The following is an 11,638-nucleotide window of genomic DNA, read 5'->3' as shown; positions in this document are numbered from 1 at the left end:
CATTCCTGGCTCTGCCGCTTATGAGTGATGAGGGATTCGTGGGGCAAGTTACCAAATCTCTCTCAACCTGCTCCCAGCTCTGTCTCAGTCTCACCGATTCCTCATCTATAAAGTGCAGACCCCCTTTTAGTGTTTCCAGGAGGGTCAAAAGAGAAATGTAGAGAAAGAGCTTCGTGCAGTGCCTAGCACTCCACAAATGGTGGCTACTATGAGTGCTACGGTGATCACTGCTGAGACAGGAGATACAGATGGGAGTTAGGAATGTAAATGGAAATGGGAAGAGCTGGAGGCTTAGTCTTGAGACCAAAGGACTCTTACTGGAGGTCCAGAGATCCACAGAAAGGAACAGGCCCAAAGAGTGCAGACCTCCCTTCATGATTAATCACTCTTTCCCTCCAATTTCCTAATCAGACCTCTCCACCTCCTCAGCAAGGGCCTGCGCTATATCTCAGGCAATTTTCTTATCACGTTTTGAACATGAACATTGCTTGTCTCTGCTTCTGAAACTCTGCACAAAGCATTTCCTCCTAGAATATCCTCCCTTACTCCTCCTTCCCAGCTCATGCCTATCACCTCCTCTGCAAGACCACATTTGGCTAGTACCTTCTCTACCCCATCTCTCTTTGATTCTGGAGCAGCATTATATTGCAGTTGCTCGGATCCTGCTTAGAGGAAGCAGATGCCATATCTCCATCTAGAAGGTAAATGCCTGCAGCCAGACACCTGAACCCTTTGAAATTCTGCCCACCACATCAGTATGCCTCTCTCCGAAGCATGAGCTGTGTTCAAGCCCACGTCTCCATGTTTAGTTTCCATCTTCATCAAAGATAATGGAACACGCCTGCCCTTTCTCACCTTCTCAAAATTACAGAAGGTTACCACTCTGAGAAGAAGGTTGAACTTCTGAGAATTGGAGTTCCAGAGAACTACAAGATAATTACTATTTATAAGTACTTCTGTCTTTGGCAACATAGGTGAAGGAAACACCACAATGCAATAGAAAAATCCCTCAGAAAATAAGCCAGGAGAGCCGGCATCTGAATTCCAGCTCCTGAGCAAAGAACTTCTCCAAATTCAATTTTTCTGAGTTTTGAGGATATTGCCTACCCACCCCAGGCTGTGTGTATGGCTGGCCCCTCCAAGATACCTGGCGCAGAGATTTTTTTTTTTTTTTTTCCACTTACGATTGAAGGAAAATGGAGCTCTTGTTCTAAGCAAAACTGTCGAGTTCTGGAAACTGTTCTGCAGTCCTCTTTCCAATTCTTTTATCCCAGATTCCTTCTAATCTCTTCCATTATTTGGTGGGAGGAGGCCCCCCAAATATTTTCCTAAATTTTTTCATTTAAACATGAAATAATTTGAATGGTAGAATCCATTCTTACAGGAGTGAGGTAAGTTTTAGTCAATTGCCTTTCCCAGGTCAATTGAACGTTGGGCCTTTCATTAGTAACAATGATGTAATTGACTGTACTCCTCATTCCAATAATTATCTCTGAAAACATTTTGATGGAGATCATGGAGAGCCCTTTTTATCCCTGAAGTTCCCTTGTACCCACTCAAAAAACTATAAATAAACCTTACTTTGTCATTTTGCTCTATTATCTATAGCTACATAATAAACTGCCCCAAATTTTAGCTGCCTGAAACAGGAAGAAGTTTATTGTAAATTATGATTTTGTAGGTCAGGAATTTGGACAAGGCTCAGCTGGGTGATTCTTCTGCTCCATGAGGCATTGACTGGACTAACTCAGTGGCATTCAGTTGGTGGCTCAGCTGGGCTGGACAGCCCAAGATGGCTTTGCTTATATGTCTTCCACCTTACCTGAAGTGGTGAGAAGGCTGGACCTAGCTGGTTACTTTCCCCTTTCCATGCAGTCTCAGGGTCTGTGTATGTGCTTTCTCTAGTAGGGAAATCAAACTTCTTAGCAGCTCAAGAGAATTACAAGAGAGCAAGGTGGGAGCTGCAAATCCTCTTAAAGTCTAGGCTCAGATCTCATACAATGTCACTTCTGCTGTATTCTACTGGCCAAAGCAGTCAAAGGCCAGCCAAAATTCAGGAGAAGGGGATATAGATCCCACCTCTCAAGGGAGGCATGTCAAAGAATTTATGCCATCTTTAACCTATCACACAAGGTAACTTCATGGGGACTCAGAAGGAAAGATGTGTGAGAGAGAAAGGAGGATACCTGGGGTAATGAAGACTAGAGTTTCTTGATGTGGTGGCTGAAGTTTCATACTTGGCTGAGGTCACCAAAAAAGGTAGTGAACACCTCAGTCTCCCAGGTATCTCTCCTTTCCACATCCCAGACCTAACTTGGCCTGGTCAGAATCCAGAAATTGCCCTCAATGGATAATCCAAAATCTAGCTTGTTGTCTAGAACCCACTTTACCCAAACACCTATCCTTCTTCTGAGATCCTCTATTCTCCATCTCCAAACAACTTCCATCTTCTCCTTTTGTCTGAAGGAATCCAGATCCTTCTCCCGTAAGCTTTACTATCTCCCATGGCTGGTTTATCTAACCAATATGGTCACCTTCCATTTAAGGGCACTTACTTTGTACCAGGGTCTGTGCTAAGTGCTTTATATGCGCTATTACATTGACTCCTTGCCAGAAAGTATTACTCTTATTTTACAGAAGAGGAAACTGAGACCCAGAGAGATATGCAACACACCCAAGCTCAAGTGATCCAATTCAAAAGTCCAGGCTTTAAGCATGATGCTATACATCTTCTCATATAATTATCTACTATGATTTAAAGGAACTACTCATGTTCTTATGCCTGGGCCTTATATCCTAGGCTCCCACAAACAGTGTTGGTGGGGCTGAAAGCCCCTCAAAATGCTGTCAAGGACTTATTTAGATTGCAGCGGAAGGGAGGAGGAAACTCAGGGACCCTAAATCCTTAAAAGAGGGAATGCAAGAAATCTCTGTCGAAAACTTATGGTCAAGATTTTTGTCTTAATTTATGTCATGGTGTGTGGGTGGTGGCGAGGATATATCTGTCCAAGATATCATAGAAAACTAGTTACAGACAGATAAAAGGGAACTAATTCGACAGGGAAGATTAAAACTGAACAGTTCATTTGGCAGTATAAAAGCACCGTAGTTACACCCGCTTAACTATAAGTTAAGCTCTGACACCCTCAATTCTGTGGAATGCAGCACCAAATCCGGAAGTGAAAAAGGCCTTTAAGCACCAAAAATAACTGACACGAATTGAACCAAAGCCAGGTCCTTCAGCCTCCACACGGAGCCTTACTGGGTTACATCGGAAAAAATATTTAAGAAGTTTGACCTCTGGCTTCCCAGCCCATGGCACTTGATGAGCAAGGTGGGGTGTGGGTGAAAGGCCTTCTAGAGAAGGAAGAATTTTGAGAGCAAAGAGACAGACAACCTCAAAGATTTGCTTTAGGAGCAAAGGACAATAGGATTCAAAAGTAGACAAGCATTGTGTTATATGTCACTTCATCTTAGAAAAAGTATCCTAACATCTTATTGTATGGTGCCCGGTGCTTTAGCAAGCCCTTTCCCACACAGTGAAACAGGCAGTCAAGGAGGAAACAAATACTCAGAGAGGCTCAGTGACTTTTTCATGACCATACAGATTAGTGAGTAGCAAAGCTGGGAATAAACCCAGATTGCATGATGTCTAATGCAAGCTCCTTTCCTCTACACCATGATTTTGCCCTTTCCTCTACACCATCATGCCTCCCTTTTTCATAATGATGACCATGAGTCATCAAGAAAAGGTTAGTTTACATCTAGTAAACTCTGTGGAAGAAAACAAGGAAGTGGATAGTACATTTTTGTAAAGTTTTCATTAAAAATTATAAAAATAGTGTGGCATTCAGGATAAAGTTCAGCTTTCTGTTCTCAGTTACATTATAAATTATAGTCCTTTACCTTTTATACCTAATTGCCATACAGCACAATAATGTTGATATGCAGCATCTTCAAAATATGCCTTGTGAATTTTCTAGTATCAGTCATTCCTCTCTCTCTTTCTATTCTACTGCCTTGATTCTGTTCCCTCCTCTCTCTTGAATGCTCATAAAATTTCTGGTTAGAATCCTGCCTCCAATTTTGACCCCTTAAATTTATCTTCCGTTCACATAATTCTGACCAAGCCAATAGGGAAAAAGTCACAGCTTCTTAGCAGCAACTGAGGTCTCACTCCACCATCCAGTTCCTGCCAACCTTTGCAGCCTCATTTCTTGCCACTTTTGGCTCCACACTTGAACTCCTATAGCACCCAAAGGCTTGTAACTAAGTTTCTCTCACATATCTGGTGTTCTCTGCTCTTGTTATTATCCCTTTCGCCTGAAATGCCCTTTGTCCAGTTCCTCATTTGATTAATTGCTGAACATCTTAAAAACCCAAGCTTAATTTTCAGCTGGACACCTCTTCTTGGTGTCCCTGCAATACCACAATGTCTCTATCCTTGCTTGTATCAATTAGGATGCTTGTGGTTGTGAGTAACAGAACTCCCACACCTAAAGCAACTGAAACAATACGGACTTATTGTCTCTTCATAAGAAGTCTGAAAGTAGATGATTTGAGGGTTGGCTTAGTGATGTCAGGGTTCTAAGTCAGCATCTCTGCAATTCTCTCGGCCCTTCTGCAGGATGGCTGCAGCCATTCCAACTCACGTGACAACATTTAAAACCAGGAAAGGTATATTCACTTGCTAAAGCTGCCATAACAAAGTACCTTAGAGTGGGTGACTCAAGCAACAGGAATTTTATTTTCTCACAATACTAGAGGCTAGAAGTACAAGATCAAAGTGTTGGCGGGATTGGCTCCTTTGGATGCCTCTCACCTTGGCTTACAGATGGCCTCTTCTCACTGTGTCCTAACATGGTCTTCCCTCTGTTGAATGTCCATATTCTAATGTCCTCTTCCTATAAGAACACCAGTCATACTGGATTAGGGTCCACCCTAATGGCCTTATTTTAACCTCATTACCTCTTTACAGACCTTATTTCCAAATACAGTCATATTCTGAGGTCCCGGGAGTTAGGACTTGAATATAACGAATTCTAAGAGAATACGATTCAGCCCATAACAGAAGGAGATTCGGGGATAGGAGTTCCTCTCTGTTTTCAGGTGAAAAATCTTTGCTAAAATCCTTCCAGTAGACTGAACAAGATTTGGTAACCTGCCCTTTTCCTGGTTACAAGGAAAGCTAGGAAAGCATTCTCACTTTTATAATGGGAAGAGGGCTCTGGTAGCCAGAAAGGGTTGGGAATGACTACTGGGTAGGTTAACAAACCGTTGCACTCTGCTCCCACGTTGGGTCATATTTGTCTGCTTATGCGTCTACCTCTCCCATTAGCTCTTTGAAGCGGAGCCCAGTGTTAAAATCATCTGTGTACCCCCAGAACCACTGTGCCTGATTCATAGTAGGTGCTCAACCAATATCTGTTAAAAGAATGCACAAATAGAATTCAATGAACTAGATGAACCTGTTTGTGTTATATTTGATTACATTAAACTCAGTTCATATGTTTACTCTGTTCATATGTTTGGCTTGCATAATATATGAACACCTTTAATATTTAACTTTATTTAAAGCTATGGTTCACACCTTAAATGATTGCAGGGAGTATTGCTAATAGAACTATTATTACAATAAGAGGAGACCAAATTCTTTAAGCTTTGTCTCCCCAAAATCTGGCATAGTGAATGGCACACAGTAGCTGCTGTATGAATTTTTCTGGAATGAATAAATAATAATGGATGAATTAATAATTAAAGTTTTCAAAATACTTTGAAAAATATAATTATACAAATCTAAGGAGTTATTGCATTTTCTAGAAAAACATCTTTCAGAACTGGGCAGCCCTTCTGTTCTGTTGGTACTAGCAAAGGTGGTATGTCAGCAAGTATTTATATTACCAAGCCATTTCTATTCTAATAAAGAATAATTTTGGCTGGGCACAGTGGCTCACACCTATAATCCCAACACTTTAGGATGTCAAGGAGGGGGGAACTGTTTGAGCCCAGAAGTTTAAGACCAGCCTGGACAACACAGTGAGATCTCGTTTCTACAAAAAAAAATATATATATATGTGTGTGTGTGTGTGTATCCAGGTGTAGTTGTGAGTGGTGCATGCCTATAGTCCCAACTACTCAGAAGGCTGAGGCCGGAAGATGGCTTGAGCCCAGGATGTCGAGGCTGCAGTGAGCTGAGATCATGCCACTGAACTCCAGCCTGAGCAACAGAGTGAGACCCTGTCTCCAAAAAAAAAAAGAATGATCTTAGTGAACTTGGCCAATAGACCCATAATGCTCTGATATGCTCAGAGCAATTTCAACTGAGAAATAAAGATACACAAGTAACTATAAGATTGAACTGTTTGAAATGGTGTTTGATTTCAGTTCTGTGGAATTTCAGGGAGCAAATCACAAATCCATACAAAGCACTGCTGGATTCTAGTATGAGTCACTTTTGCTCCACGAAACCCCACATATCTGACCTTCCATGTTCTACAGAATAGGGAAGAACCAAGTACCTAACTAATTAGTGTCACTGGTTTTGAGGGCGAGTAACTGAGTTGGTTGTTCCCCAGATTCTGGCTACCCTCCTAATGTTAGAGATTCTCATAATTTGCATTGAATTCCTACTTCTCTCTTGGCATCAAGTTGAGAGGACTCAGGCAGATAAGGTGCAAATTATGTGGAGTAAATGAGAAGCAGGGGAGGCAAAAATTCAGTTACCACAAGTAACCGAGTTCCCACAAGTAACTGAGTTCCCAGCGGCAGTGTATTTTGGCACCATAAGATAAACTGTGTAACTGAGAGTTGAGTCTTCTCTAGCCTTATTTCAGACCCAAGGGACCCATGCCTCACACACACAGTTCAAGTAATGAGGTTCAATTAAAACATTCAGGTTCAACGTGTGTTTCAAGGCTTTAGGAGCAGTCTCAGGGCAAAATATTTTCCAGAAGGAACTTAAGAGAAACTAGTGCTGTTCTGGACCAGACTGGCATGCAGGGGCAGGAGAAGACTTGGTCTGCAACCAGCATCTGCATAATGGAGAAGCTGGACAAGATGGCACTTGTGTGTGTTTGTGCTTCTGCAGGGCCTGTTCTCTGTGCCCCAGGTGCTTTCCTAAGTGTCAGGGGAAGGAGGTGCATGCTAGGGCGTTTTCCTCACAAGTTTTGAGTTTTTCTTCTTTCCTTAAAGTATTGGCAGCCCAAATTTTTGCTATGAAATCAAGAACTGTTGCTATCATGATGGTGAGTTTTTAAAAATTGTGCCAATGAACCCAGTCCTCACACATTAATGCAAGCACATTAGCCAAGCCCATTACAATAATCTATTGTTGAGAGAAATATATCCTGGCAATACATGTATCTAGAAGTTCCGCCTTCTGAATTGATGCCAAAATATGATAGATTCCCAGTTCCTTATGACTTCCAACTACTGTACATGAACTCCCACTCCCCTCTCCCCACTGCCAACATAATGACTAGCTTACTTTGATGTTCTCTGCTTTCCACAGTGGCTTTAACTCTCTGCCAGAGTTTCATGCACTAAGCACTCTGCTATTTGGAATCTCATTACCTGTAACACGAGTGACTGGCATCCCACAGATCAAAGGCGCAATAATGCATGAGACTGCACCATCCTGCAGTGACTTCTGAAACATTCTGAAAATATTTGATTGCGTTTGGGATAATTTAACACTGGTGTTTTAATGTGTTCCATAGAAGTAGTTTTCATGCTTGCTCCAAGTAGTCTATCAAATTATACAATAACACATTGTAATAAATTAAGATGATATAGACAGGCTGGAGTGAATAACAGACAAAACAAACAAAATAAAATTGACAGGAATTAATGTAATTGATGTAAAGTCTTGCATTTAGGTTTAAAAACTACTTAGCAGAAGAGACCTGGATTACTAGTCTTTATAAGAAAACCATGAGGAGTTTGACTATCAATTCGGCAGTGTACTATCATCTCTGAAACAGTCAATCCTATCCAAGGCCATCTTCAAAAAACAAACAAACAAACAAACAAAAAAATGTCCAGATCAAGGAGAGAAAAGTTTCACTCTATACTTTGCTAGTCAGACCAGGTCTGTGGAGGATTGTGTTTGGCTATGGAAGCCACATTAGAAGAGGAAAGGAACTAAGGATGAGGATGTTTCTTCTGGCAACTCTGGCATAATACCTGTCTTCAAATAGTTGATGGATTGTCACATGGAAGAAACATCAAATTTAATTACATTAAATTTAATCACAACACCACAGCAGGAGTCATGTGTAGAGTCCATGGAACACATTTCAGCTCCATATAAGAACATTCTCAGATTAGCGTGATCTAAGCACTGAACTTGGATGAAATTCAAGAGAGGCAAAAGAAGATTTTGGGCCATGCTAATTTTGATTATTTGCCTGAGCAGTAGGTACTGAAGTGTTTTATTATTTTCCTTCAACTGATCCATATACATTTTTATATACTCTTTGTAGATATATTTTATGATGAAAAACACTGACTAGTTTGCTGGGCAAAGTAATGACATCATCATGAGACTTCGAGGAAAGGCTGATGGCAACTGCATGACAGGATGAGATAGATGACCTCTGACATTTACTCCATCTCTAAGATTCTACAAGTCCATAAATACATGGGTAATTATTAAAGCAAAGTTATTCTAAAATATTCTTAGAGAGATAGTCTTAATTAACTTGATTTGAAGACTCACTCCATTGTTCATTACAACCATTACTGGCATTTGTTAGACTATGATCCCTATGTCTCTAGCACAGTGATTATCATTTTTATTGGTCACTATATAATGATAGGCACAGCCTCTGCCCTCTTAGGATGACAAATGATATGGACAGTCATAAAGAAAACACAATGAGAGCCGGATATGAACAGTGAATAAATACAAAAGAAAGCAAAAAGGTTTATGTGGTAAACAGGTCAAAGTTTCTGGTATTGTTAAGTGTGGGGAACAAATGCCAGGCCTTGGAAAACACACCCTAGATAGGTTAAGACCAGAAGCAGCTAGCTCTCTGCTCCAATTAACTTAGCAGGCTTCCTGGAATAAGCAAGCCTTCAGAAATATATAGATTCTGACAGTCACATTTGGTCAGGGGAATCTTTCTCCTGGGCTGCCAGCGGGAAGGCAGGGGTGGGGGTTGGAGGGTCAGCAAAATAGCTTAAATGGTCATTTCCTCATGTTAATCCTGTCTCCCATTCTGTTCCTTCGTGATCTTTCACTACCCTCTCCATTGCACTGATTTGAGAGAGGGGAACCAACACCTGAAAAAGGGAAGTGAGAGGAAGGGGTATTTGTGGACTACCATGGACGTGGAATTGGGGAGAGTCCTTGAGTCCCCAAGTCACTGCTACATAAACAGCCAGACTCTCTGCTCCTTCTGGTTGAGCTATTAACTTTGGGCAAAGTTACTTCTGCTTTGGACTCACTTAACCTTTAGTCTGGGGATCCCCAATCATGTTACTGACATTAATTCCTCTATCCTCACAACGACCGTGAGTTGATGGGAAAAATAAACCAAAACACAAGATCTTATGAGCTACTGGAGTCCAATGTGGTAAAATGCAAATAATAAAGTTTTCTTTCTTGTAAGAATTTATCTTCACTTTACTGAAGGGGAAACTGAGTCACAAAGGGTGAGAATAAATCAATTTCATATTTGCCCTTCACTCTTTTACTTCATCAATAATGTTTCAATGTTATACTATTTTTCCTTCTGGAAATCCTTATTATGGTCATTTTCTGGATGGCGAAACTGAAGCACAGAGTGATTACAATGTATCACCTCAAGCTATGCTTCATAAAATAGTGCCTAGATAAGAAACTCCGGAACCTAAATCATAAAAAAGAATTTTGTCCTGAGAATTAGAGTCTTACCCAAATCTAAAACATTAAATCCCCACTCAAAGTTTGTGAAATGAGGTGAAAATTGCTGTAAAGTTTGAATTGTTGATACTAAAGAAGAGTGCGAGGTCTGGGATGGCAGCAAGCGTAATCTGCATCCTTGAGCTTTGTAAAGGGTTTCAGAGTTTACAAGTGCTCCACAGCTGCCATTACATTTCTGTCCTTATCAGGGACACCAGTAGCATCCCCTTTTAGAGATGAGAAGGCCGGACCTCAGAGGTCAGTGACTTGTCAGAGAATAGAGTTAGCAAAGGACAGAACTGGGACTGAAACTCAGGTCTTCTGAATCCCAGTTTAGTGAAAAAAAACTGGGGGAAAGAGGTCACCAGCCTTTAACTGGGAGACTTAGTGAAGACTGAGGGAGGAGACAGAAGCTAGTCTCATCAGCATCAGCACATCAGCATACATGATAGCAGAGAAGGAAATTATCATCATTAGACATCTCAAATGATGACAGGGAACTACTCTGGGCAATGTGGGGACCTACTGACTGTGGCTGCAACCCCTGAGGGCCTGCAATCTAAGACAAACACACTAGGAAGAACAAATACTTCTGTGACACACAGATGGTAGAACAAGACAGTCATCTACTACAAGAGTAGAGAGGAAAGCATTTACATCATATACATGTCCAGATTAGTTCAGGGTGTGGAGAATATAAATGAAAATGGGGGCAATAAAGAAGCACAAGCCAGGGAAGAAACACACACACACACACACACAATCCAGAAAGGGTTTTTCCGAAGAAAAATACTTTAAAAAATTATTTCCTTTCTCTTTTTTTAAGAAGCAATGAAATGGCTGTGTTGTGGTGACAGTGGAATTGAGAGCATGAGATTTAGAACAGAAACTTATCCTAGACATATGGAACAATTGTAAAGATGGGTGGGAAGAGGGTAGGAAGGTAATGTCAGTGGACAAAGACAGCTTTGAGCAAGTGGAAATTCAAGAGCGATTACAACCTGTCTTGACTTTCATGCTAAGTGTCTTAAGTGTTTCCACCCCCACGCTTTTCAGAAAGCTCATGCTCTCCCTATTTCAGGAACATGAAAAGTCTCCACGTTTTGAAAACCTGTTTGCAGCAGATGGAGAAGGCAGCAGTGCCATGGTGAAGCAAACAGTGGATAGGGGCCTTCGGTATGCTGGGCCAGAAGTCCCCAGCCATCCAAATGTCCCCAGATCCTACCACCACAGGAGAGGATCCCAGCCACAACTCATTTATTGAGACCCACTAATTATTAAGGAATTTCCAGTTTCCTTCATCAAACCCAAATTCACCTCTTTGAGTTTCAGGCCAGTGATTAGATTCTTAACGTAAAAACTGTTGAGTTCTGCTGGAATATAAACATTTCTCAATATATCAATTTAGACTCCAGCCAGGTAGAGACTTGTTTATCTCTGTTAATTGTATTTACTCAAGACATCTTTTGTGACGTTAATTAGAGAGGCAGCAGCAGAGAATCCTAGGAGTCTGGCCTGAGTAAAAATATGCAGAAAGAGTCCCTACACTCCCGGCCCTTTGTAGAGCATAGGATTCTTGGAGTCAACCGTGCTGGCTCTAACCATAACCACTTGAGCTATGAGCCAAAGATGAGCAATTTCAGACTTTCAGAAGAAACTACTCATTCCCGATCACCCTGGTTTCTGAGTTGTAACAATTACTAAGATTTGCATGGGTGGTATGGGAAATTGAGAATTCTCATAAGAATGATT

The sequence above is a fragment of the Mandrillus leucophaeus genome, unplaced genomic scaffold, assembly GCF_000951045.1.
Source record: "Mandrillus leucophaeus isolate KB7577 unplaced genomic scaffold, Mleu.le_1.0 Scaffold418, whole genome shotgun sequence".
NCBI classification, from domain to species: domain Eukaryota; kingdom Metazoa; phylum Chordata; class Mammalia; order Primates; family Cercopithecidae; genus Mandrillus; species Mandrillus leucophaeus.
Note: the sequence above shows the minus strand (reverse complement) of the source record.